This window comes from Falco peregrinus, chromosome 1 (genome assembly GCF_023634155.1).
Source record: "Falco peregrinus isolate bFalPer1 chromosome 1, bFalPer1.pri, whole genome shotgun sequence".
NCBI lineage: Eukaryota > Metazoa > Chordata > Aves > Falconiformes > Falconidae > Falco > Falco peregrinus.
In genome coordinates this window covers 70,653,386-70,680,292 of record NC_073721.1, presented here as the reverse complement: position 1 = coordinate 70,680,292, position 26,907 = coordinate 70,653,386, and the positions used below count along the sequence as shown (strand labels likewise).

General features: G+C 43.5%; 1 protein-coding gene across 2 annotated transcripts in view; it reads left to right on the top strand.

The window, feature by feature from the left end:
- NUBPL (NUBP iron-sulfur cluster assembly factor, mitochondrial) overlaps positions 1–26,907 on the top strand; it is a 159,233-nt gene that overhangs the window by 100,155 nt on the left and 32,171 nt on the right. The gene's annotated exons all lie outside the window — the stretch shown is intronic.

Sequence of the window (26,907 nt, the reverse complement as noted above, 5' to 3'; positions counted from 1 at the left end):
TACCAGGTAGTGCACAGAAGGGGAAACTTTGCAAAGGTCAAGGAAAACATGTTTTCAATACAATGAGAAGGTGAAATGCTGAACAGGGAACCCAGCCCTGGAAGATCACCATTGCCTGTGAATAATTTAAAGAAGCAAAACCAGTACCCAGTTTTGAGTTATGATTTTGCACTAGAATGATGGCCTTAGCCTGAAACAGTCCAGTCATCCAGATTATTCTGATGGCTGTTAGGATTTTTTTGTTTTCTTTTTCCCTACCAACTTGTACTTGGAGCTTATGTTTTACCACTTGCCTTGGTGTTTCAAGGTTGCTTCCTTGTGGCTTGGAGCTTTGATGAGGTAGTGATAACCTCTCTGTTTCCAGTATGCTTTTATTCGTGATAAACTTCCTTATATGCATGGCATACCTACTAAAGAAGTTATAATTATCAAGCTGACACAGTCTGTATGAGGCCTGTCAGGGCATCTGAACATTTGCTGAGTATTGATTTTTCTGCACAATGTGAATTAATGGGAAATTTCAAATCCTAGAGTCTCTTCTCTGACCTACTGCTTCAAACAGCATTGCAGAGGGAGCGTTAGCGAAACAGAGATCTGAGTGATTGATGAAGGAGCTGACCATGTGAGTGCTTGGTGTATTTGCACAAGTTGGGGCGATGAAAGCTAAGCAAGAAATGAGAAATGAGAGGGAAGTGCAAAACACTGTTTTATCCAACTTGAAATCAGATGACTTCAGACACCAAAAGGTTCCTCTCCTGTGGCAGTTTTCATACAGCCCTCACAGACTTCAGGTGGCACCAGCTGATGCTATAAAGGGAGAATTCAGTCGTCTGAATTGTCTGGCTTTATTTCCAGGGTAGAAGGAGGTCAGAGTGGCTAAAATAAAGTTAGTATAAGGTCTTTAAAAAAGTTAATGTTTTAAAACGTGTGTTTTCTATTTCTTGATATGACCTCCAGTTCTAGGGAAACAAAATTGAAGGTGAGAACAGCAAATCAAGAGCTAATATTGACTCGGAGTGATCCCAAGTTCAGTACTGCCAAAACTGAATTTGCAAACCATCAGGCTGCATAAAACCCATGATCTGCTTAGGAAGAACAAAAAACCCCCAGCCAGCTAACCATCCAACCAACCGACAACAAAAAAATATTTTATTTGCTTATGGTCTTGGAGATTCTATTTGAGACTGTATTCGTGGATTTCTGCAGCTGTGGAGACTAGAACCTTACTAATTTGTGTTAATGGAAGTCAACATAATAAATTCCCAGAGCTGCAGTGTAAGGGGAAAAAAATTGGGAGTATTTTATGAAATTGTGGAAGTTGGCAAAATTGCAGGTTGGGGAGGTAACAGAGCAAAACCTCGTTACTGTTAAATTATTGCTTAGATACTGACAGGATTAGCTTTCTGTAGCCCTATTTTAATGCAGCTGCTGTGGCCATTGGGTGGATGAAGTTGTAAATAGGGCTAATCAATGACAGAGGAAATCCTGTGGCAGCAAACAGGCAGCGGCTGCGATGTGGCAAACTATAAATATTAGATGAATGAAGATCGCAGGCAGAATGACTCATCAAAGGAGCTCACCTGTCTCCTAAATTAGATGGACTAGAGTGAAAAAATGAGGGACTTTGATGGATGCAGACATCCTCCTCCCCTCTGAAATCAGGCAAACACAGAAAATTGCCCTCCTGGAATACCACACTTGATGCAAGCTGTGTATTTACTTTCGCAGGAGGCCCGAACGTGCCCTGGCAGGCGTGGGTGCTGCAGGAGTGCCAGGCAGCGGCAGGGTGCTGGGTGGGTGGTGGTTCTCAGCGCTGCGCCTGAGTTCCTGCTGACACGTGAACGAAATGGCTGGTGAGGACTCCAGTAACCTGACTGCCCTCACTTCTGCTCTTTTGTACCGAGTGGATCACTACATACAACACTGAGACTGAAATAAGCTGTACACCAGGTCAGCTGGTTGGGAACTTTCTGGAAAATACTGTTTCATCAGTAAGTGGTAACTGAATGAAACCAAGGCTTCACATGTTAATTTCCATTTCCCTTCCCTCTCCCTAGTTTCTGTCCTCCCCTCCTTCCTACCTTCTTATCCCTTCTGTTCCTCCAGTTGGCAGTGCCGCGTTCTTCCCGTGCCTGTAGCATCTCTTAGTCCAAGTTCTGCTTCTTGTTAGCCTGGCGTCAGGTGTTCAAAGATCCAGGTAGTGAAACCTACCCTGAGACTCAGGAGTTACTTTACACGGCTCACACACAGCTTCGACGGCTACCTTTTTTCTTTTTTGCCCATGTAATTAGTTTTTTTAAAAATTGAAAATATTTACGAACAGACTCCCTGCCTTTGTTTCCCCAGTCGTCTGCCCTGCTGCTGCTGGGCTTGTAAATTTTTTAAATTTAAAACAAATAAATTTGATTATATATTAATACATTTTTCTGAGCTTTTTACCTTCTCTTAGAATCTTTCATCATGACAGTGCTCCTAACGTCCTCAGATTCAGGCATTGCCTCAAGTGTGCAGAGCAACCTGAGAGGCGATGGGGTGACTGATCCATATGAATTTCATTTTTCTGACTTTTTGTTCAGGGTTTTTCTTCATACGTAATGCTCTCCTACTTGTACTTCCTTTCGCTTTCTTCTTCCTTGGTCTGATGAAAGAGTGCCAGCACAAAGAGCTCCTCAGTAACAACAGCCTTTGTGTGTGGTGAAGGGCAAAGAGGTGAGATACTCCCATCCAGGACAGAGGGAGAGATGAAAAGAAGGACACGCCAGGAAGCATATTCACAGCATGAGCCTTAATAACTGATGTCTACTAAACACGTAAAGGTTGATGTTTCCGGCCAAGTAAAACGTCTTGATCACAGTTGCCAAATGAGTCAGTGTGTTTTCTATATAAAGTTAGAGGTATGACCCAAAATTGCTGCTTGTGGAAAAGGACAGCTCTTAGAGCTCACCATTGGGTTCCTGTATTGTTCATACGTATGTCAGGTGTCCCTTCCACCCCGAGAGCCCAGGGTGGCTGACTCTTCACACAGACCAGGAGAGCACCAGTTTTTCAAATGTCCGGCTGGCTTCCATTTCCGTTAGGCTCTGGTGCATCTGTTTTTCACCATACCTGTTGCATACCACCAACCCCTGGGTATCCCACAGTGACAGCATCCCCAGGGTTTCTGGAGATTTTGTAACTAATAAATGGTGTGGTAATGGATATTGGTAATCCCGATCAGCTCAGTGGGTTAAAAGTTGTTTTGGGAGCTCAGAGAACCGCTTGCTCCGTGCCTGTGAGGAGCGGTGCTGCTCCCCTCAGCTCCCTCACCGGTTGCACCTGGGCTAACGGGCCTGCCGTGCCCTCAGACAGCCCCGCGGCCCCGGAGCCGCACGGGGTGAGGAGGAGGAAGGCATGGCTGTAACGATTTTGGGCTGCAGTGCGTGTGGTGAGACTGGGTCGTGATGCTCCCGATGGTGGTGGAAAGAGAAGCAGGGATGGAGAGAATCATCTCTTCACTGCGGTGTCCTTTAATAAACTATAATCCACTTTGGAAGCTTAGTTCTGTATGCTAATAAAATGGAATTGCATTTCTGAAAAGTGTCAATATCAGCACAGCATGCAGACTCTTATACAGACTTTTATAGTGAAAAAAAGAGATGTTCATAGCCTCTTTCACTCTAGTAATCGCTGCTGTTAATTAATAAGTCTTTCTTATCTCTAAATAGAAGTAATACTGTAAGCTACTCGCGTTTGCTGCTTAGCTTTACTTAGTTGTCCAGACATTTGACTGAGCGTGACTAACCTGGATGCCAGGTCCATACGCTGATGCGCTCCCCAGCTCCCGGGGGACCGTGGGTTAGCAGCCTGCCCGTTCAGTGCGGAACGTGTGGGAACTGCTGTGCGGTGGGAATATGCTGGCCCAGCAGGCTTGTTTCAGCCCCAAAATGTTTCACAATCGGACATCATTTTTCAGTGTCGCATTCCCTTTCAGGGAACTCTCCTGACATGTACGGGCTTCTGTTTTCTTCTTTCTGAACCGCCGTTAGGTGCTCAGAGATCCAGGAAGGAAAACCTGCCCTGAGACTTGGGAGTACTCCATGTGGCTTGTACACCACCTCCCGTCCCTTCCAGTGCCGAGGTAGAAGTGGCCATGAAAGCCTTGAGTCAGCCCCTTTCCCCCCTTCCCTTTAGCTTTACAGTGGCCTCTGAACCTGTATGTCAGAGGATTGTACTAGGAGCCATAGTACTGAAATATAGGTGAGGTAAGATGAAAAAGAAATGAAGAAAACCACTAATTCTTTAGTTAGGGCAGATGGTGCCATTTGGCACGCTAACAGTGCGATGCTGTGAGTACAACACCCTGTCACAAACTACAGCCCCCTACCCCTGTGACCCGTAAGTCACGGTGGGGTGTAACCAAGGAGTTTCATTCAGCCTGGTCAGGGACCAACCTGGATGCGCAGCTATCTCAAGCTGTAAGTAACAGCAGTGCACTGTGAGTGAGGCTGCTGCCGCTTGAGGTACTATGTTGCGGTTGTGATGGACCACCGGTGTAAGCAATGTGAAGTTTGCAGGTGGAGAGAGTATCTTTTAGGAGACCAGCTGGGAGAACTGGAAAGAACTGATGAAGCCCTCAACCCCACAAGTCTGCCTTTGGGTTGGAAATGGAAGCTTCAGTATAAACTCAACATACTGTAGAACTGAACAAACCCAAAAACTTGTCCAGCCTTTCCAACTCTATGAGTTGGTCTAACAAAGAATGTTACTTTTACCTTTAAACTTGACAGGTATTGCATTATCCCTTCTAGGAGCTACACAATTAGAAGTTGTGGGCCAGCTTTACCGAAAGGAATGGTACTTCCTAGCATCACTTGTTCACTGGCACAAGGGACTGGATCCAGTCTGTCATGTTCCTTCGAAGCTCCCCAGGTGGGAGGACAGAAGCAGCTGTATCTCCCAAGGTGTCAGAGAAGCTCAGCATACAAGAGAGACCAAATAAATGTATTTTCTAGGCATTTATCTGGGCTCTCTTCCCTCGCAGCACAGCTTGCTCTTCAGGCTGCGGTGGGCAGTCCAAGGGTAACAGCAGACTCCCCAGGGTCCTTGGTTATTGTTGGGTGAATCCAGCTCTGGATCTTTGTAAAAAGCAGAGTGAGCAGATATGAAAAAATAAAGTGAAAGGTGAGAACGTGGCATTGGTTGTGTTGAATCGTACCGTGGATCATCACTTTTGCTCTCTTTTGTCCTTTCTGGTTTTATGGACAGTATTATTAGAGCTCTCTCTCTCTTTCTCCATATAGATGTTCCTATAGCATTGCACTGACCCATAGCTTCGCTTACCTTTACGTGGGGCCCTACCATGGTGAAGCTTGCAGGAGCTTTCTTTCTCTTCAGTGTTTGTACCTGTCTGTATTTTGTTCCTCACTTGCTGAGGGTGGAACAGTACCCACTGCTGGTGCTGGTGATCAGGCAAGATGAGGTCTGTCAAAAAGAAAAAAAAAAAGAAATAAAAAAGAGGGGGGTGGTGGTGGTGATGGGCATTACTTTCCTTCCTGTGGGGCTCAGCAGGTCAGTGGATGGGACTCGGTATTTTAAAACTAAGCAGAGTGCATAGTCCTTTCGCAGTCCATGGTATCATATATGATTGCACGTTGTGGTCTTAGCAGTTTATTAGTCTGACGTTTCACTTGCTTTCACATTTTTGAGTGGAGATTTCTGCATCCTCAACAGGCTAGGGAAGCCTCAAAATGAGGTTTTAGTATTACATATGATGGACAACTTTTGGACATACCTTTTTCTTTTGAAAACTACTTTTTCATTGAAACTGAGTTGTGCAGGGGGCATTGAATTATTTTTTTAATTGTGTTTTGCTCTAGATTGTACTGTTATATAACCCTGATTTTACCTGGCACAAAACGAAGTGCAGAATGAAAAAAAAAAAAAAAAGAAGATGAAATCAAGACTGAAATGTTTTGATTTAGTGGATTTTTAATGCTGTTTTTTGGGAAATTCCAGTTTTTCAGTGCACTGTGGAATGAAACAATTTTTGCAACATCAGCAGTTCATGCGAGAGACATTTTGAAATTGAATTTTGAATATGTGCTGACCTGCATTGCTCATCCTCCTCTTCCCAGTTGGCTGTGCTGTGCAACTTTTGCTGTGGTCAGTGATGTGACCTGTCCGGGATCATTAGAAAGGTTGTCCAGATATCAGTGGGGAGAAAGGAGTGTGACAGCAGCGAGCAGCTTCTGCTGAGGACAGGCAGAAAGGATGCCTGGCTGGTGGAAGGAAAATGGGGGAGCCTCGCTGGCTGCCGTCCTGGGTTTGGAAAGTCTGAGGGGAGCGTTTCAGTAACTTTATTTATTAATTGCATGGCAGCGTCCTCCGCAGAAAGGACAGGGGACAAAGAAAGTCCCTAGGAAAAGAAAGCAGAGGAGGAAGGAAGAGAGTTGACCAAGTTTTCACAATAAAAAAGTAACAAAATTACTGAAACCTTTGGAAAAGGAAGAAAAGGGAAAAAAATTCTGAGCAAGTGAAGGTGAAAGAGCAACAGGCGACTGAGTACTGCCTTAAACATGCTGGCAGAAAGGACCGGAGGGCTGCGAGAGGCTACAGAAGCAAATTTTAGAGAAAAGCGGGGAAAAAAAGGAAAGAGGAAAATCAAGTGAGGGCAATCCCAAAGCACATGGTGAGATTCTCTTCCTAGCAATTTTGTGGGAATGCACAGTGGTTCTGGGCACGAGGTGCTATTTTCTGTGTTTTGAGAGAGCGGTAAGTGCCCTGACTTTTGGTACATTTTTCTGTCTACTTCAGTGTCTTGAGAGGCATGGTATTGCCCTAAAGCCTGATAGCAGGAACAGGCTACGCCGTGAAATTCCATCAGTTTTAATTTATCTGGCCACCATGGATGTCACAGGGCAGGAGTATCATGCAATTACTCTTTAATTATATGATTAGTTAATAGGGTTTCCTATTAAACACCGTGTAACTACGTGGAGATTACCATGTAATTACCTTTAGTAGATCCAAAACTAATTAGCATACAACCTGTATTCTTGCCTTGTGGTTCAGAAGGCTATAATCTTGTAATGATATGGTACTCACTGTGTTGTTAGCCTGCCACTACACATTAATTTCCATGTAGTTAAACACACAGTAGTTTTCATACAAGTAGTATTTGTGCCCTGTTACCAGTTGTCTTATAAACTTGTGCCCCTGTTGGCTTTGACAATGACTTAAACCAATTACATTTTCAAATTGCCTTTGCGAAATGCTTTTGTTATACCCCTTGCTTGCTGCTACTCTGTAAACTCAGCTGGATGTGAATGGTAAAAACAATCATGAGATAGGCGACTTGATTAGCTACATTCATTTGCTTCATGGCTCCAAATCTAGTGCTAAATGTATGTGCCCACATTACTGATCTTTACTGTTCGCTTGTGGGAAGCAATGAGTTCTGGGCAGTAAATGCTGCAGGTAATGCGCCAGTTCAATAATCATAATAAAATTCTGTGTACTTTAAAGATAATCATCCCTGTCCAAGTTTTAGTGGAGGTAAATTCTTTCAGTGTTTTGTTTCTCTTTTAAAATTCAGCTGAAATACTGGTGAGCAAGGCTAGCCTGCCTGATAAACAGAGGCTAAGTTATATCTTTTAGTAGATGAATAATATTACTGAAACATTGGCTCTGTAAAACTGCTATACAAAAGCAAATTAACTGTGTTTATTCTGCAGTATATTCTTTGCTATTCAGTTTCTAATGAAGGGGTCCATCGTACCTCTCAGCTGGAGTAGGACAGGAAAAATGACCACTATAAATATAGTTGGGTTGATTTTTCTGGGTTTTTGCTTTCTTTCTTTTTCTTTTTCCTTCATATTACCTACTCCCATCACCTTGCGGTGATTCTTTCTGGCAGAATAGAACTACAGATCATTTTGCATTGGCCAAGAGTTGAGCAAACCTAAATTGTACATAGCAGTACTTGGTCTGGGTAAGACACAAAATTTCACATCCTGTGGGCTATAAATCTCTGTCACTTTATACAGGAATGGTGTGAGCTACAACTGTTCTTCCTTCAGCTTTGAGACTTACCCAGCAATCTGCCATTAAAATGAATAGTGTTTTTCAGGGATTGCCTCTTATCTACAATAATAATTTCTGCACTGATCATTTTTACTGTGCCTAGTATGTGATTTCAGAAGCTAATGCCAGTTATTAGGATGTCAGTATGTACCTTGCCAGTGGCTTTTTGCAGTAACTCTTCACCTCATCAGTCTTCCTGAGTGGTGCCTATAAAGACTGTTTGGTCAATCAAACAACAGCAACATTTTCATTGGATCATTTAAAATATTAAAAAGAGGAGGAAAAAATTCAAATTAGTAATGTGGGGGGTTGTCCTTGCTATTTTTACTTTATGCATTATTTGCAAGCAGGAATTTGGATGTAACCACAATTAAGCAGTGCCCCAAATACCCAAAGTTGTAGGTGTTCCACCAGCAGGACTTCCATGACTCTCAACATAATGCATCATATAATCAGTCTTGTACACAGAGTAAACAAACAAACTGCCAACACGGAGCAGTTTCAAATGTTACAGTTCTTTACGAAGATCTGTGTCACCAGAGGTCCCTGGACCCCTGCAGGGAGAAGAAAGGGGTTGGCATGGCCCTAAGGAGCTTACTGAGGAGCCACCTGGGGATTTTCTTGGCTGAAGTACAGGCAAGAGCAGGCCCATTGTTAGCAGAACGTAGCATCAGTGAGAGATGTACCCATGAGGGTCTGTGCTGGCATCCCTGGGGCAACACAGGCTGATGTCGGGCTGGTGCTGGCGGACGCCCCAGGAGGAGCTGTGTGCTGTGACCGGCATGGCTGCGTGTGGTCACATCGGCAGGGAAGTGGCGATGAGCCACATGTCTGTACTCAGGCAACCGGCCTGAGTTTGAGGTGTGCGGGTCTTGTGGCCTATCAGTCTGTTGTTATACCCAGGCACGCACACACGCCTCTAGGCAGCAGTATTCAAAGTTGTGATTAACTGTAAATACAGTGATTTGCTGCCTGCACTGTGCCTGGCTCCTGCCATGCTGCTGGATCTTCTGCCCCTCACTGCCTCTCTCACCGGGTTCCTGTCTGTCTTCCCCATGTCTATCTACCCTCCTGCAATCCTCCCCGTATGGTTTACAGTTTTTCTTGAATGTAGAGTAACCTCAAATGTGTAAATCCAGTCTAAAAAAATTGCTCTGTTGTTCCCTTCCTTTACTCGGAGGGTCTGCTAAGGCCAAGGATGGGAGGGTCTTGCAGACACTGGCATTTTTAGGGTGATGGGTAAACTGTGATAGCAAGGTGGGCTGGTTGTGGTTTGGGTCTGTTTAATTCTCCTGCCACCCAAATGGCTTGTTAGAATTCAGTCACCTGTAGGTGCAAATAATGCACTTCATCTTTCCCACGTGAGAATTCCGAGTAGGAGCAGACTCAGGCGACGGCCCGCAGTTCACTGCAGGTCTCACTACCCACTCAGCTGCTGCAGGTCTCACTACCCACTCTGTGTCCTTTGCTTTGACAGTGACATTCTGCTGGGTGTGAGTGTGTAGGTTTTTTCCCAGCCAGTTCTGTACCCGTCTTCAAATAGTTGCATCCAGACTCTATTTCCCTAGCCTGTTTGTGCTAGGGAATGTCATGTGAGACAGTGTCAAAAACCTTAATAAGTCAGGATACATGACATGCACTTACTCTTTTCTATCTGCCGTGTCGGCTTCTTTGTCAGAGAAGGAAATTACAATACTTTGACACGACTTGTTCTTCACAAATCCATTATTGGCTTTTACTCATCTCTCCCTCTGTCTCCCCTCTCTCTCTTTTCTTCTGTGTTCTTTGACGTAGTTTATTTGCTCCAGTATTTTTCCTGATCACTATGAAACAGTTTTTGCTCCTGAAACATCTATGATTTTTTTTTTTTGTAAGTTACCTCAGTTAGCTTAATGAAATGCATTACATCTGCCTATTTACTGTTTCTGGCGTGTATCTCTACACTAAGATACACAACTCCATTGCTGCTACATTATTTACACAGACTGGCATGAGATTTCTTAGCCCCTCCGTTCACCTCTTTTAAATAAGAGCATGAGATTGCACTTTTTTTCTTTTCCTAGACCTCATAATTCGCTACCTATGAGCTCCAAGAGATAACTGCTAATGCTCCTGACATTATTTCATCTACTTCTTCAAGTATCCCGAGATGGAATCAGCCTGGCCAGGTGAACTGAAAACATCCAGCTACTCTCTGATGTCTTTTTCCCTGTTATAGACAGAGGTAGTAGCTCACGTGTTGTTGGTGCTACTAGTGTTAGCAAACTGACTACAGCTAAATTAATTTGATGCTTTGACCTCTTACAGATCTTCTTCCTCTGTGAGCAGCAAACCAACTCTTTCCTTGGTCTTCTTTTTACTAATAACCTATTTATAGAAATACGCTCTTGTTGCCATGGATGTTTCTTCCTCATTGTGTCTCATTCAGTCCTTTCCTGATTTTGCCCCTGTCTTTATTTTCTGTTCATTCTTCTGTGACCTAGCTTATACTTTCGAGTAGGTTTCTGGTTTGTGTTCAGGGCAGTGAAGAGCTTATGCTACAGACAGATGAGGAGATGAGCACAACCTTGTACTTAGGTAGTCTGAATATTTAATAGATACATGAGATGCATGAACATAAAACCATGTCAGAATTCAGATGTGCAAGTGGACTCAGGTTCAGCAGAACTAGTTAGAGAAAATCTTCCTGAGCTACGTGTGATCTCTATAGTGAAGTGGTTGGCTTCTGCAGCAGTTAATGTCTGGCTTTGCTGCATGTTGTTACTTGGGAATGATGATGTGATTTATCATTTTAAAGTAGCTCTAGGAACTGAGATGAGGCAGCAATGCTGGAGAACAGAAAATTCTCTCACCTTACAGGAAAGCTGCAGGATAAACTTGGAGGCATCTTTTATCCTTCAGCATGTTTGTAGCAGCCTTCATTTTTCTCTGTCATTTTTCTCTATCTCACATTTCCGTTCTTCTCATCTATCTTGAGGTGTCAGAAAAATGTGGAAATCCATGTGGAAGCTGGGAAAGGCCAGCATGGCACAGACAAAAGTAGTAAATGGCAGGGAGTTAGCAAGTGCACTTGGCTGCAGTGCCTGTTAGTGGGAGAATGAGCCAGTACCTGCAAGGTTATTGTGGGGGAACTGGGATCACTGGTGGGACTGGTATTCTTACTACCGGAGGGCTGGCAGCTGCATTAGTGATAAGGGCTGCTGTGAGGTCCTCGACATTTTGCATGAAATCAGGAGCACAGCAGGACTGCATGTAATGCCTGAATCTGGGATGCCTATACTAGTCTTAGGGAAGCAAAGGAGGAGAGGAGCTTCAGCGATTCAGTCCTGACCTTGTTGCTTCTGTTTGTTTGAAATCGCTAAAGGTGACAAACCTGTGGACTGTTTACCGCCATTGCGGAAAGGATCAGAGTTCCTTTACCTGGGGATATGCTTACGCTCCGATACCTACTTTGAAATAAATGATCTGTAGTGAAGCTGGTTGCATCTGGCCTGACTGAAGTCTGGTGTCTGATGAGAAGGCGAATACAGCATTGTCCATCTTTGTTTCCCGTCTGGTCTGTGGGCCTGTGATGTACTAAATAACTTCAGCCACGTTACGCACCTTGTGCTGGCATTGAACCAGGAGATGCTTTGTGTGTTCGCTAACGAGATCAACGCTGTTGGGTGCAGACTCGGTGCTAACTGTCAGGTTTAGTCCATGATGTTTTGTACTGTCTGCTTTCATCCTGTGTGCCAGTAATAGGTTTCTGCAGTATGCTAATTCTAGCTGCCTGGAATCTTTTTTTATTTTTTTCTTAATGTTAACTTCTCTCCTTCTTTGGAGAAATCCTTGTGATTTGAGTTAAGATGATACTGGTCCATCATGAGGCAATGAGTATAGGCACGGTTGTCTAGACTGTTAAATGCAGGAGGGGAACAAACCTGTGGGAATGTTAAGTTCAAATCTGGGAACAGGTGCAACCTCTTTAATGGTAATGGGCATATTAAAAGAACAATGTCCTAAAACCAACAGAAGTGTAGTAACAGTGACAGTAGGAATGCGTGGAGCTCACCTTTCAGCAGAATATGGAACTGTCGGTGGCGTTCAGAGTTTGATTTCTTGAAACCTCCTGTTCTCACATGAGCTCTGGTACTTTTCCCTGTTCTGAATGGAGATGATGAGAGCATCCTGAAAGAGTGACAGCACTTGCGTTTTACTCAGGTGTGAACTAGAGCTGCAAAGTGACCTATTGACCATGTACTGGTGATGAAGCTGAAGGACTATTCTGGGTCCCGGTTCTCCTTCCCTACATAAGAGCAGAGCCATTTGGCAGTGTCACTCGCAAACAGGTTCATGTGGTGACAGACACACTGTGGGCAGAACCTGTACTTTCATCTTCAATTAGTTCTGCTCCCAGATCTCAGACTTTCACAGGGGACCAGATACCTTGGATTGCCTCCTTCTGGATGGGGTGCTGTGATCTGGATAACACAGCAGTGCTGGGTTTTGGATATTGTGTTTGAATTGTCCCAAAGAAAAAGGAGAAGTTATTTAACATGTTTTAATCTAGTCTGGAATTTTTTATTCGTCTATACTAACCTTTCTTCCCCCCCTTTTTCAAAATGTGGATTTTATGGGTACATTTTTTCCATCCATCTCTCCGAATCTCAGTTGTGAGCAAAATACAGGTATTTATCAGCAGCTGTGCATGAAGAACTTTGCTGAGGAGCCAGTCTGCCGCTTTCCAAACATTTTCTTGTTTCCTTTCTTTTGCAGTGACTCAGTAGACACAAAATCACCCTGAGCAATATGGTCTGTTTAAACTCTATGGTTATTTTGCCACACTTGGAATAAACAACCATAAATTGTTTAGAAACTTCTATTACCCATGTTTTTAAATAATTCTCTCCAATAACTCACTTGAAATATTCACCCTGCAGATGTTAAAAATGTAGGTGTCAAAATCATCATCTGCTTGTGCTACTCCCTCCAACCCTGCTATGGATGTATTACTAAATTGTGTCATACTTATTTACAAAGCTACGTAATTTGAGGGAATATAAATCTCAGCTTTTGATAAACCTTTAAACTATAAATCTTTTACTTCTCAAATTACTCTAGAAATAACTTACAGGGGGGAAAAAAAAAGGTGAGTCCTAACAAAGAAAAAAAAAAGCCCACGTAAATTCCAAATATATAAGATCATACTTGTACTTTTTGAACCAGAATTGACAGAAGACTGTTGTGAAATGTGCTCTGACCAATGAGTAGATGCTCATGGACAGTGTAAGACTTCTGCAACAGCAAAATGCATTATTTGTGTACTGTTTGTGTTTTATATTCATACAGCATCAGAATTTACCTCAGTCTGCTATCGTACAAAGCTATTACTGAAACAAATAATCACTAGAACCATTATTATTTTCACATATCTGTCATAATGTTTGAAGATGTACAGACATAATGTAACACATTTTTCTAATCTGTAATGCGATGAACATATGTCTTACCAGCCTTTGTCACAGACATTTCTGTGACATTTGGGTATCCCAATATGATTATACTGTGTCTCAAACAAATCCCGAGACAATTCTTTCTCTCATTTGAGCAAAATATTTTTTTTTAATTCAACTTGCTAGTTACATGAAACTAGTTAAGTACCATCATTTCTGTGCTGGCTGCAGAAGACTGATACAGCTCATGTTTGAGTCATAGGAGCCATTTACCAAGCTAATTAAGTTGTTTTCCTCCGGTAGCGTTACATGAGTAGCCATCTTTTTATCCTGTTTCTTAGGGGTTTGTACATGTTTCTGTGTGTTTAATCTTTACTGTGGAGTTTTGTCACTACCGCCTCACTTCTTTATTTTTTTTAGACAAATGGGCCAGCAATGTGCCCTTGCCACAGAGAAGGCCCATGGTACCCAGGGCCGCACTAGACAAAGCCTTGCGGCAGGTGGAGGGAGGCGATCGATCCTTCCCCTCTGCTCTGTGCTGGTGAGGCCACACCGGGAGTGCTGTGTCCAGTGCTGGGCTCCCCAGTACAGAGGTACATGGACATACTGGAGCGAGCTCAGTGAAGGGCCACAATGGTGGTCAAGGGACCGGAGCTTCTGTCCTGTGAGGCAAGGCTGAGAGAGCTGGGACTCTTTAGCCTGGAGAAAAGAAGGCTCAGGGGGGATCTCCGTGTGCCCAAAAATCCGAAGGGAGGATGCAAAGAAGTCAGAGCCAGGCTCTTCTCAGTGGTGCCCAGTGTCAGGTCGAGAGGTGGTGGGCACGAACTGAGGCACAGGAGGTTCTGCGTGAACATCAGGAAGCACTTTCTGTACCGCGAGGGTGACCGAGCAGTGGTATGGGTCGCCCAGTGAGTTTGTGGAGCCTCCATGCTTGGAGATACTCAGAAGCTGCCTGGACATGGTCCTGGGCAGCTGGCTCCAGGTGGCCCTGCTTGAGCAGGAGGGATGGGCTAGACGACCTCTGGAGGTCCCTTCCAACCTCAACTATTCTGTGATTCCATTATCTCTAGGTTTTTGCTTATCAGTCTTTCAAGGGTTGTGTCCTTAAGCTAAGCTCACGGTCATAACGGCCAACTTAAATTTCCTCAATAACTTTGAATTAATTTCTGATCCTTTGCTGTTTCTGTACTGTGCATTTGACATAAACCAAGATAGTGCCCTACTAATCATATTAGAGCTTCAGTTTTAAGAGGAGACTCAGTTACCACTTGTGACTCTGCTACATTACGTAGTAAGGCAGGACAAATGTGCTTCGTATTGACGATATCCCTTACATGACAAAGTGTAGAGGAATGAAGGCAGTGGGTTGATTGGCATTGATGATGTGCAGCTGTGGCCTTGCCACAAAGGCAGTGGGTTGATTGACATGGACGATGTGCAGCTGTAGCTCATTCCCACTAAGTGGTTAAATAGCCCTGAGGATTGTGGGAGAGGGGGTCAGCTGAAGGAGGAGTAGTGTGGTCTGACCTCTGGAGGAAGGAGAAACAGCACAGACAGTAGAATCTGGCAGATGGTAAAAGCTTTGTTGCAGCATAAACTAGCAGGCTGCAACAATTGGTGTCCCATGTGAGGCAGAGTTGGGCTTTGACTAGAACAGCTGGTGCCCAATGTAGCTGAGATGAGTGAGAGAGCCTGTGGCCCGTAACAGACACCGTGAGAGGGGAGCCGTTGACAACTAATAGATATGGGTGTATTGTAATAGTTGTTGTCTATCTTAACTCAGATTGCAGCTACAAGATGAAGGCAACGGGCCAGAATTGGGTTGATGCTGTCCCAAATATCATTAAATAGAAAGCACATTTACATGAGAGCACAGACAAAGGAAGGAAAAGTGGCAAAATAACAGATAAAGGAAAATACTTTTTCACAAAGGTGCGATGGGATTTTGGGACTCAACCAAAATAACTTCCAAGGGCAGAGTTTAGTAAAGATTCAAGAAAGGGATTAAACATACAAATGAATGTCAAGCAGAAAACATTGCTTGAATACAACGATGAGTAACAGAGCCTTATGATAGCAAAGCATTATATTAAAACCAGCATTATTATTAACAGAACGTTATCTATAAAAGCAAATATTTGTGCTTCTGGTTTTGGACCAGAGTCTTAACAGCTCAGGTGAAAATCATGTCCTTTTACATTACCTCTCCAAAAGCCGAGTGTTCAATCTAAGCTAATCTAAACATTCTGTGTAGTGTCAGGGGAGAAGGAGACACAAGGAGCTATTCCCTTGGCATTTTAAAGCTCTGGTTCAGCAATGAACTCTCTATTTATCTGCACCAGACTAGTACTTGATCAGGTCTGGACAGAGCAAGAGCTCCATGGCTCATGTAGAGCTTGGGTAACTAACGCCGCCAGTGAGTGAGGACAGCTGCATTCGGTACTGTGGGCCAGGGCAGGTACAGAATCAAACCTCACAAAGCTCCTTCAGGACTGGGGCATGCATATGATCTATGGTGATTACTTTTCTAATATCATCTGTGTCTAGACAGATGAGTATGTTCTTGTTAGCTGATGAGTTGTGTTAATGACATTGGTAGGAATGTGCCTTCAGACAACCATTTACTTCCTCTGAGAACTGCATTTATGATGTTCCACGAAGACTGTACACAATTCAATAGATGCTGAAAAGCCTCTGAATGTTTTTCACAGTCTCGATGTTTTATTTTAAATAGCATGTCATTTACAAGACTCCCAAAGACAGATAGCTTTCCCTGCTTGCTTGCAGTCACTCTGCAATTATATGGAACAGACGCTGAAATGATGATGGTGGTGTCTCACTGCTACATTTTGCTGCTGCTATGATCTAATGTATTTCAGCAACAAGCAATTCCCTCTGCGTTTTGTATTCATCAGATGTCGACACTAACACACTGTCACTTCTATCAGCTATACTCAGTTTTTTCCAAACTTGAAAAATGATTTTTAATCTAGAAAAAGTGCCACTATATTGCTGCAACTGTAAAGGTGGAAGTTACCCAACGCAAGGGTAGAATGATGACTCACCACTTAAAACCTTACCCTGAGTGTTAAGTATATTGGCCTTCATGGATCTAAATGTGCTGGGACAAATTTTTGCATGCTGTATGCATAGCCTGTGTTGTCCTCTGTAAGCATTTGCTTTTGAAAAAAACACCCAGCTGATGTGCACACTGACATTTATAGTTACAGTTTTAGTTTAGTTCTTTGATGATGATTTCAAGACACCCGTTGAGGTTCCGTCCATCCTTGATCAGAATAAAAAAGAAACGAAAAATAATAATCAAACCACCAGATTCAGCTCCCAGGCAGCATCACACTAATGCTACTGAAAAATTCTCTGTGAGGTTCCAGCCTTTCCTAAATACACTGCACCTCCCTGGGGGACACAGGGTTGTTTATTTCACAGTGATATCACTTATCCTTAGAGAAGTTCACAGCACATTCTGTATCTCCTTTTTTATCTCTGTGATAAAAGTCTGTCAACTTGGTTTTTATAATGCAACAAAGCACGGAGTTGTAGAAAACAAAGGAAAGGTATTTGTTTAGCTTTCATCCCCATGGCTGTAAATCAAGTGATCAAAGAAATACTGAAAACGTATCATACTAAAACAATGAGTAGAGAGAATTTTCTAGGGGTGATTTGGATATTAGTATATGTGGGAGAACGTGAAAAGATACGAACATTTTGCTCTACTGATCTATTTATTTCTCTATATTTATCTGGTCTACAAACACTGATGATTTCATATTGCAGAGAAAGTTCTTTTCACACTTCCTGCTGGTTGAAGATTTCATTTCTTGTACAACTCTAAAAATATATAGGAAGATAAAAAAAATCTGCACGCAGCAATTTACCACCACGTGGGGACTTCCTCTGCATATGCTCAGTGTTTTAAAACTGCATCAGCAGTGGAAAACTGCGCACACAGCGTTTGTTACTGACCTGCACTAACTCTTCAGCCACCAAGCAAAACTCGCCACTGGAATTTTTTTCCCCTCTGCTAGTTTGTACCAAGACTGCACCTTTGTGCACTGTACACAGCTGAGGAATCTTCAAGATCAAAGCCTCATGCCTGAGCACAATCTTGTTCCTGGCATGTCATGCCAGGCCCTTTTCCCTGTGAGTGCTTTGATGCAGCAACAGCAGTCAGGAAAAATAACAAACCAAGAACAAACCGAGAGAGGAAGGAGGCAGTGCAGTGTGTTCTCTTGTCTCTAGGCTTCTGTGTTAAAGCCAAGATGTGCAACCCCCCTGGTTTGGGTAAGTTTCTCTTCATTACCATTGTTTTCCTTAGTTACTGTTTCCATCAGTCATGCCTGGAGTTCATTCTCACATTCTTGTAAATACACCAGTGTAAACATAAAAGATTCAGGCTGAGAGCAAGAGATTATTTCCAGCCATTCCCAGTGTCGGAAGAATGGCACACCCACTGATTCACCCAAACTTGCACTTGGTCATCAGCAAATGGGAATGTTCTGCATGATATTGTGCAATATCACCGACCTGGGATGTTTGCAGGAACTATGAGAGCGCTAAGTTTTCCTTCTGTGGAGCTCATCTTTGCTCAGGAGTGGCTAATCTCAGTGACTGATGCTCAGCTCTGGGTCTCCTAAGGGACTCTTGTCTTACTTTTTGCTGCCAGAAGAGGCCATGGCACAGGACTAACAGGGGGCATCACAGATGAGGCAGCTCAGGAGAATCTCAGGACTTCTGAAAAGATAGGCACGGAAAGGAAAAAAGCCTTTAAGTGAATAGCACAAAAATTCAGTAATGCCAAGAAACATGGGAGAAAAAACAGGGCCACCTTGGGAGTCACTGAGAGGCAATACAGGAAAGTGCAATGCAGATGAGTTCTATTTCAGGCGCAGGTTCTGGAGAGAGCCAAACAAAAGCTTTTTCCTTTTTTCCTGCTGGTAGAACAGGACTGCTAACATCCTGGGTAGCGGTTACACTGAAATACCATGTTCCCACTGACACTACCTTTTCACCTGAAGAAGGTGGCAGTTCTGTGAAGGAAGTCTCCTTGGTTTCCTCTCTGTAGAGAGGACAGGGAAGAATGATTGCAAAGAAAGGAAGGCTTTTTGCTAGTGAGGGGATGGTCCTTCAGGTCATGTCTGGGAATCTATTTGTGCAGCTGCAGCCAAAGCACCTGAGAAGGTACCAGCTGCGACCGGGCTGTTGTGAGGTGTGTGTTGTCAGGATTTCAGCTGCAGACCCCTGAACCCCAGTAGCAGTACAGGAGTTTCATGTCTTTGGGCTGTCAACCACATTTTTCTATCCAGCTTCTGCAGGTGGATAGGCATTCATATAAAACCAGAAGAATAATGACTTGATATTAAGCAGATTTATGGTCTCTTTGTGCTTTCAGCCTTCACCTAGGGGAAAGTCCTATTAAATTCAGTAAAAATTTGCATAAGCTGAGATTTTAGGAATGAATGAGAATGTGAATTAAAATATCTTTTCTGTGTTTATTTACAGCAGCACTCTTTATGTACTAGACAAATTCCAAACACTTAGAGATGATAGTGAGGAGTTCACTCTATGAAAACAAACACTGGATTGCATTTAGAGGGACATACAATAAGCTAAATAACTACTCCACTTCAAAGTCATCTTCTGTACTTGCTTCTACTGGCCTGTCCATATGGATCTGCCAACCAGTAACAGTAGGCTGAGAGCCAGTAGGGAATAGTGAGATTTTCTTTCTCACTTCAATTGATGCTTTCTTTACCTCACGTGAATCACTGTCAATGGCTGATTTTACCAAGTTTGCCTAGGCTCACAGCTGTCCTGTTGTAAATGCATGTTCTTCTTCTTGTTTCCTTTGTATGTCTTATTTCTTTAGGTTGTTTGCTGTGATTACTTAGGCTATCTGCTCTTAATTAGCTGCCTGTAAGCAGATGTCATAAGGTGCCTATGATCAGATTTCACTTTTTCTTGGTTTTTGCATAGTCCAGAAACCAGTATGTTACTGGGGGTGTTTCTCTAGCACAGTTGTTTGCTTCCATTTTACTACCATCTTCAGTTTTATCAATAAAAATCCTGTTGATTACTACTTTGCCAGATTGGCAGGGAAATCCCCTTCTGAGCTGCAGATCATGTTACTGGGTGTCGGCAATGCAAAGCTTTCATCATATTAATGAAACTTTTCCGTTGTCATATCAACAAGAATAAGTGTTGATAATATAAATAGAGGATGGGTTAAATTCCAAAAGTGACTTTAACGTTTGTACTTTTACAGATGTTGGCTGTAGTAATTGCACTTACACTCCCTATCTGCTTTCCAGCTTCAGTTATTAGCTGATGTCACCTGTGTTGTAAGGCTGGAATTCACTAAAATAATATGAAATGGATCCAAGCACCCTGCAACTATTATTCTCTCAACTGAATTTTTCTGTGCTTGGACATACCAGTCCTTCAAACATTGACCCAACAGCAGGACTTAGTACCTGCATCAGCATTTAGAAACCAAACACAAAACCCAAAGCAAACAAAACCCTGCAATGTGTTGCCGTTAGAAGGTCTAAACCAGAAAGCTGCTACATACACTGTATTCTCTATGAGCTGTCTGCATCATGTGATTTTTAAAGTATTATATGTGCAGTGTTAACTGTTAGTAGGTCATTGGAAATGATTGGCATCCTTCAAGAGATCACATTAACCTAGATGGGTGTATGCTTCTGACTGGAAAGCATGCTGATGAATTGATTCAAGGCAACCAAAACAGTCCATTTCAAACTTCGGGAGACTTCTGAACAAGGATCTGTCTAACACCCACTCAGTATGGATCATCCTTAAAAGTCTTCATCCTGTGCCATGAAAATTCAAGGGAGTTTTCTCTACTGTCTTTCATGGAAACAGGCTCAAACATGTTATCCTGCCCACAGTGAAGTCAGCATCAAAACTGGCAGACTCTACGTTCATTGCAAGAACATAATTGTCAAAACTATTTAACATCTGAGAAAGCTGAATGGAGAAACAGCAAGTTCTCCCTTGTTATAAAAAATAAAAAGCAATAAAACAAAATTAATTTTTTCATAGATTATCAATAAAACAAAATTATGTTTAAAAACTAAATTCAGGATAAACTCTCACAAATATGTTTTGGCTAAAGATCAGAAATATGTAGTACAAACAGTTTTTTAAAGGTCCATATATTTGCCCAATATATAGTCTCATTATTGTTTCACCAACTTGAATAAGGTGTAACATTTTGTATAAATGCAAAATGATTTGTGAACTGGAAGCAAGACTGTTTTCCTGTGGACAATGATAGCAGATGCCACTGAACAGGTAAGTTTTGCATGACTTTTCTTTCTAAGCATCCTGTTTATACAAATATTTACATTCAGGTTTAAACTCTTTATTTAAAAAAAAAAAACAAACCAAAAACAACAAACATGCATTCAATGAAAGAACAGTATATAATAATATAGTAACCACAGAGCCAACAGAGACTTTTCTTTATCTTCTTCAAACCCATCTCCTAGATAAAAGCTTGTGTCTCAGGTGAGGGCAAAGATAAGGAAGGTAAAGCCAAACCTTTGATGCAGATTGCCTATCAGAACAATGCTTTTCATGGCCAGTTTTCTTTTTCCGTTCTCCTTCTGTTTATGGCAGGCAAGGCAAATAACAATGTGAAATATTACGGCCTTTAACTAGTAAGTATGTACACATGGTCTGTGTCCAGTCGCGTTTCAGTAGTAACAGGGATGTGACAGTCTTGGTGCCAAAGCGTTGAATGTAAACATCAGAGGAAGGTTGTTAACCTGATTGATGTGAATTGATGAGCTGCAGTAATAGTCCAAGCTTCTCTATGTCATTTGCATTAGATGTGATGGAGAGAGCAACAAGTGATGATAAGAAATGTTTTTCCCTGTAAGGGAACAAGCATGTCACCATACAGCTCAGTAGGGTCACTGGTAACTCTGCCTTTCTGGAGAACGTTGGCCATCTGCTTCAGAAGTGATCACAGTTTAATAAATAAGGAAAGATGAGCAGTGAAGGCTAAGTGCAAATAATGTGCATTTTCTTAATAAATTGTTTCAGTCCCACTATCAGTCCTGGAATGCGTTAACTGCACAAGCTGTAATAGAGACAAGAGAAACCTCTCTTTTTGGTGGTTTGCACAGCTGCTAAACTTATTATCACATCACGGACATTCCCCATGAGTTGTGTATATCCTGCATGCTCATGCTTTCTTATCACTGAACGTTACAGTCTATATTGCACTGCGTATTGCTCAGCTGCTTCCCTTCCATGGAGGCTCATTTATCATGTGTTTTGGCTTGTGCTGAGATGAGGTTAATGGTCTTCTGGTTGCTGCCTGATTCACTTCTACTTTTCATATCTTCTCAGTATAGTCAGTTGTATTTGTTCTTAATGGGTGTATTAATTATACCTAATCACTCTGCTTAGCTGGGGGAAACATAGATTCTCCTGACCATACCTTTGATCACTGTTCTCCATGAAAGCCAAACACTATCAGAAAAAGGGTCCCCACTCCCCTTCTTCAATGATACTATCCCATTTTTTCTGTCCCATCCCTTCCCAAAGCTGTATATTCTTAAATTTTCCTGAATTTTCTATATCCACCTGGGCTTTGGTCACTCTGCTTCCTCAGGCATGCCCTTTCTCTCTCAGGTTCGCTTCTGTCCTTCCCTTGTTTTCTTGATACACCTTAAGTAATTCAACTTACAGTTTATTAAACTCGCAGCTGCAAGCTTTGGCAGTACTGAAATACGAACATGCAGGATATATTCATCCTGTGCCTATTTTACATCCAGGCGGGCAAAATCTGTTTGTTCCTCTTAGATGTTGATGAGGAACAGTGAGCTGGGCCAACAGGGGTGAAACTTCTCTGGAAATGAGACTTTGTCCTGAGGTTTTCCTTTTCCAAATGGATTTAAATACTGCACCGTAGTTATGTTGCCACGGAACATAATACTTTGCACCAAGCAGAAGGAGAAAAATTCCAAGGCAGAATCCAATTTTCTCCTTCCTGTGCATGTATGTTTTATCTATTGATATTTCTCTGACAGATCAGCCAGGGCATAAAATGAAGGGCATCTTCCTTCAGTGGTGCAAAAAGCCTGTATTTCACAGCAATAGAGGTCCATCTCTTGGCTTGCATTGCCTAGAGCTTTATTCTTCTGGTGCACTTTGTTTTTCCTTCTGTTCTTAAGGTCTATCAGGCTCTTTCCTGGAACTAGTGCCTCAAGACCTTTCCCTTCTGGACACTGCTTCTACCGTCCCCCACACTAACAGCATGTCAAACTCTGCCAGTTCCTGTTTTAAGAACACTATGTTCTTGGGAGCTGACAAAAACATAATTTGCAGTGGCATTTCATTGGTGTACCCAGCTTCCCAAGGGTCAGGGTAACAGCCTGCAACAATGTGGCCTGTAAAAAAAAAAACAAAAACAAACAAAAAACCCCCAGTAAGTTGCTTTTCAAAATCAGTAATGCACAAATAGCAAGTCAGACTCCTCCACCATGCTTCTGCTCTGTCTTTAAAACTTTGAGTTCCCGTCTGGCGGTATTTTCTCTGGGACACCTTGTGCCTCGGTGTAATCTTCCCTGCCATTTTCTTTGGCAAAATTCACCAGAAGCCTCTTCAGCCGTTAAGGCCACTCAAGGTAGACAAGATCTCCTCTATTTTATTCACACTCCACATTCTTTGAAGAAATCTCTGAATGTCTCCTTTTGTACAGGAAAACATACACAGCAAACAGCAGGTAGCTGTAAGCCTACTTCAGTCATGGACATGTTTTGCCTGGAGGTCAGAAAATCGGCTCAATAAAGCCTGAGATGTTAAGTTCAATATGATTTGGATGCCTAAACCCATTAGGTTTCTTTTAAAAACGTAACCTTCATTTGTGATGTATTTTAACCTTTTGGGCTATTTAATCACCTGGACAATGGCCTTTAAAAGACATTGATCTGGAAAATCTAAAGACATTATTGTGTCCGTAGGTCTGGGATTAGGGCCACGGCATCGTGAGCCTTTTAACTCCCCCATCCATCCTCATCATCCTTTGAAACACACTGCCTGAGCAGCACGTGCTTAGAGGAACAATCCAAGCCCAGAGCTGTGCTTCTGTTTCAAAATCTTCAGAGCATATGGTAACGACTGCAGCTACATTCTAGTTGTGTCCTTGAACTCTCAGCTACGAGTTCCCGGCCTTCAGCTGAGGAGCACTGGGGGCTGACTGGGTTAGCTTTCCTGGCCCCTTTCGGTGCCAAGTCAGACAGGATGGGTTAAGCCACACTAGGAATGGTTTAGCTCTGTAGTGAACTAGGTTAAAGGGGTTTCATGCATTTGTCTTCTCATCACATCAAAACAGCAGGAATTTACTGTCTGGAGCAGCTGTGACATATTTATTTCTTAAACTGCTACAGCTGTTTCCTAAGCAAACTGATGAGCTTGGCACTGATGCCCCTATACTTTTCCATCCATACAGCCTTTGAAGAGGAAGGCCAGACTCTCTTAATAAGCCTCTAGCCCTCTGAGAGCCGGAAGACTTCCTCGCCCTTCAGAGAAAAGGCATCTTGGCCTAGGCAAACTGGTTAGCTGTGTGGCTGAACAACAGGTGTAGTGTGAGGCTCTGGGCTCAGTCATAGAATCACAGAGCCATTTAGGTTGGGGACCTTTGGGAGCATCAAGTCCAGCTGTTAACCCAGGACTGCCAAGTCCACCGCTAAACCCTGTCCCTGAGCACTGCATCTATGTGGTTTTTGAACACTTTGAACACGTGATTCTGCCACCTCTCTGGGCAGCCTGTTCCAATGCTTGACCACCCTTTCTGTGAAGAAATTTTTCTTAATATCCAGTCTAAACCTCCCCTGATGTAAACTTGAAGCAGTTTCCTCTTGTCCTGTCACTTGTTTACCTGGGAGAAGAGACCGACCCCCACCGGCCCGCAGCCTCCTGTCAGGCGGTTGCAGAGAGCAATAAGGTCCCCCCTGAGCCACCTCCTCTCCAGGCTAAGCACCCCCAGGTCCCTCAGCCGCTCCTCATAACACTTGTGCTCCAGACCCTTCCCCAGCCCCGTTGCCCTTCCCTGGACACGCTGCAGCCCCTCAATGTCCCTCCTGAAGTGAGGGGCCCAGCACTGAACACAGGAGCCGAGGTGCGGCCTCACCAGTGCCCAGTACAGGGGGGCAATCACTGCCCTTGTCCTGCTGGCCACACTGTGTGGGATACAAGCCAGGATGCTGGTGGCCTTCTTGGCCCCCTGGGCACACTGCTGGCTCATGTTCAGCCGGCCATCAGCCACCACCCCCAGGTCCCTTTACCCCCGGGCAGCTTCCCAGCCACTCTGCCCCCAGCCTGTAGCGCTGTGTGGGGCTGGTGTGACCCAAGTGCCAATGCGCACTCTAGAGTTGCTTCTGGCTTAAGTCACTTGATATTAATTCTTCTTATCCTATCACTATGATAAAGACTAAGGACCTTCTTTGGTAAAACCCACTCTTGTAAATGGGCACAGGCTGTGTAAGTACCGGAAAATTATGGAACTGGCCCCCAGAACAACTGTAGCCGTTGCCGTACCTGACTGGTTGCTCTTGTAACCTTGCAGAGGTCTCCTCATAAACCAGCGCAGTGCTCATGAGTGGGTTTACATCACTAAGTTCTGAGTCTTCTAGATAGGATTTGTGCTTAGCCTATTTTGCACAGGAGATTTTCTCTGCACTGGGAAGCTAGTAGCTCCCTGAGAACTCCACAGAACAGTGCAGGGGTAGCGGGACGTGGGGCAGCGTGATGGCAGCCAGGCGGGACATTGGTAATATTGCCGCAACAGCCCTGTATGCGCTGCAGAGGGTCCGCTGAGGCTGCTGCAGCCTTTTCACGTGAATGATTGATTCTCTCTGTCACCCCTTCTATCCCAGGAGAGGCAAAACAATCCAGGGGAGACTGAATTACTGAACATTTGACAAAAATAAAAGAGGGAGGCTTATAATTACCTTGAGCTCAGCTTAGGAGTAAAATAGCAGTAATCAAATGAGCTGGGGATAGAATCAAGCCCTGTGCCTATATAGGGACAATGCAAAAAGAATAACAGGGGCTTTATACCATCATCATAATCAAGTTGAATGAGTCCACATTAGTCATCACATTGATGTTAATAAGAAGTGAAATCTTTTTTTTTTCTAGCTGTAGGTTAACTAACAAGTGAATCCTCTGGATTAGTAATAGTGGAAATACTTTGTTTAAACCAAAGAAAATCAGAAAACTGTAGCGCTACCACCCTTCCTCAGGAAGAAATTCAGCTGCAAAGATTTTTCAGCCAGCGTGGAGCAAGGCTGCATGCAGGGCAGATCCCAGCATCATCCAGCCCTCTAGCAGCATTTGCAGACTGACACAACAGCCAGCTGCCTATCCAGCTCTCCCAAGGCTTGGCAAGACTTGCAGGGTCAATGCAATGCAAAAAAACCCAGCAAGTTGCTCTGTGCAGTCACTTGGGAAGCATGGGTTACAGTAGCAGGGCATGGCAGAGCTCTGCAAGAGAAGCTACAAGTATTTCAGCCCACAGGGGTGTAAATCTCCCTGTAGTCACTGGCTGCTCTAACTGCTTTGGGACAGCAGCCAGCTGGATATTGCATAGCTGCACTCCTGTCAGGGCCTGGGTGCTAGGCCTCTTTCCAAAGCCTGGCAATTAAACCAGGAAAACATTCAGTTGGGGGATAATTTAAAACCTTAACTGTAGCGCTAACCAGAACAGGAAATTCCATCATTTAACAAGACTGGTAATGGTTGTTTGCCCTACAATGAAGGGAGAAGCAGGGAACAATCTAACACTGAATAAATCTCTGCCCCCCTGGTGAATGAAGAGTCACCTTTGTAGACATTTTTCTGGGTAATTTCAACCTAATTATAAAGCAAGAAGAACAAAGAAGGCTCTTCCCGGCTCCCCCACAGGAGTGGTTGCTCATCTGATGAGTGCTGCGAAGCCTCTCTGAGCTTTCCTGCAGGACACTGCTAGCCAGCAGTTAAAGTAAGACTGTCCCCTGCTAGTTACCTGACCAAGACGGTGTGCTGCTTAGAGGAAGGACAGCGAAATCATGCCTGACCAATCTAATAGCCTTCTGTGATGGAATGACTGGCTGGGTGGACGAGAGGAGAGTGGTGGATGTTGTCTACCTTGACTTCAGCAAGGCTTTTGACACTGTCTCCTGTAACATCCTCATAGGTAAGCTCAGAAACTGTGGGTTAGATGGGTGGACAGTGAGGTGGATTGAGAACTGGCTGAATGGCAGAGCTCAGAGGGCTGCAGTCAATGGGGCAGAGTCCGGCTGGAGGCCTGTAGCTAGTGGCTTCCCCAGGGGTCAGTGCTGGGTCCAGTCTTGCCCAACTCACTCACCAGGGGCCT